The 2,004-nt window shown below is 32.3% G+C and overlaps 1 long non-coding RNA gene across 1 annotated transcript; it reads right to left on the bottom strand.

Annotated features, from left to right (window-relative positions):
- Positions 1–230: 230 nt before the first annotated feature.
- On the bottom strand, positions 231–1,084 carry LOC145066357 (uncharacterized). The gene is made up of 2 exons (XR_013688739.1): positions 1,016–1,084; positions 231–406 (listed from the first exon to the last, which is right to left on the bottom strand). It is a non-coding gene; the product is annotated as an uncharacterized LOC145066357 (long non-coding RNA).
- Between the last annotated feature and the right edge of the window lie 920 nt (positions 1,085–2,004).

Raw genomic sequence — 2,004 nt, 5'->3', positions numbered from 1 at the left:
ATAGTTCGGGGATCTGTCAGCCAGCAGCCAAGGATTTTTCTGATTGTTTCGACAGTGCGAGATGAGTCTCCTCACTATGTTTAGTGGGTCAAAGGCACCAATGCTAACCTGTGACATCCCCATTTTCACGGACAGAAAAGACCGATATTGTTTATGCTTGTTTGAAAATCAGAATAACATTTTAAATAAAAGTGTTGCGGAATTTGTCCCAAAACAAAATATGATAAAGATTTATCAAAAGCATTTCCAAAGAAATGTATTTCATTAAAAGACTCGGGATGTCATGTTCGATACAGATCAAAAGCAGAAACAGTGCAATATAAGCCTTACTACATTATTTCATATCTACAGACCTAATCTGTAATCCCTCATCCAAAACTTCACATCTATGCTCGAGCGCCAATACCTGTAATACATGAAACTGAGTGGGTCAGGCTTGGGAGCCTAGTCAGCACATAGGGTTTTCAACCCACAACAAAATAAGTTATTTAATTTCATCAACCAACAATAACCCGATTACTCGTTCCCGTTATCCTCACTTTACGTCCCTAAACACCTATCATAAGGGACCTAGCCTAAGGATCATCATCGGGATGGACACTACTGCTAAGGGGGTTCCTCAGCAATAAATGTCCTTAAGGCAACCATGTGGGGGATGGAGTACACCGGTGAACACATCGTTCACAAACACCTACAGGTTGCGAGCCTGTTAGCGTTCAACTGGACTCTTTAGAAGAGTCCGTGGTCGTCATCCATACTCCGCTAGATGACAGAATCAACAACAACATCGAGGCCTCTCATCATTTAATCACACATCGTCTATTACATCTACCCATGTTTTACCCCAACATTCTTGTAGATATAAAATACATATATAGTTTAAATCATTTAAAACATGTATAAATATCGTTCATCGGCATAGACAGCAAGTATTCAGACAATATGCACACATAACACGTAATTTATATAAAATACTTCATATCTATGTGTAAGATGAAAGTAACTATGCACTCACTTGATACGATGGAGATATATGTCTGACTTACGGAGTGGTTGAATAGTTTCCACGATCATTTATTCTCTCTCAAAATTATATGTTATTGATATGGTAACGAATCTCCTATTTATACTTACTTTGGCTAAATAAATTATACATAAATTAAATATAACCATCTTCATCGTTTGACACCTACACATGCCACCCATCTCTCATTTTATTACTTGATTGACTATTGAACATACTTATCCAAACCAGTATATGTACGTGTTATTCATATCTCTATTCAATAAATTTGTTTAATGGCCACTTTACTCACAAAATATCTTTACTGTGTATGGATATTTTGTCTTCATTAATATACATATCTCTCAAATATATATATATATATATATATATATATATATATATATATATATATATATATATATATATATATATATTAATGTTTTAATGGAATAAATTCTTTTTCTCACTAAATCATATCTTATATAAAACTTCAAACATTTTTATAAATAACAAAACAATCAAAGTTATAAAACTATAGCTTATGAATTAGACGTAAACAAATTTCAAGTCACTAAAATAGTATGAATTAATAAATATTATTTTGTGAATTATCTAACTTATCGTCGTAAAGTATATTTGATAACTATCATGGAAAAACAGGTGTAACACAAAAAGTTACCCTTTTACTCTTTGGGTTTACCCTTGGATGTATTTAGACTAAATATATCTTATAACATATAATTTATAATTTTTAGGTTCGTTACAACTTTCGTTAAGATTATTTATCCTAAATAATATTTGTCAAATGTCCACGCACATAACATATACTCAAATAATTATCTTTTACTTATTCTTAAAAGGTTACAATCATCGACCGACATAAATACAAATTTTATAATTATGCCAAACAGGAAACACGAGCGTTACATGACCCATGGTTTGTTATGCTGAGGATGCTTGTTGTTTGCGTGATTCTTGCATGTGTTATGTGTTTTATG

This window comes from Lactuca serriola, chromosome 8 (assembly GCF_051521515.1).
Source record: "Lactuca serriola cultivar US96UC23 chromosome 8, Lser_US96UC23_V15, whole genome shotgun sequence".
Taxonomy (NCBI): Eukaryota; Viridiplantae; Streptophyta; class Magnoliopsida; order Asterales; family Asteraceae; genus Lactuca; species Lactuca serriola.
Note: the sequence above shows the minus strand (reverse complement) of the source record. Positions and strands in the feature narration are given on the sequence as shown.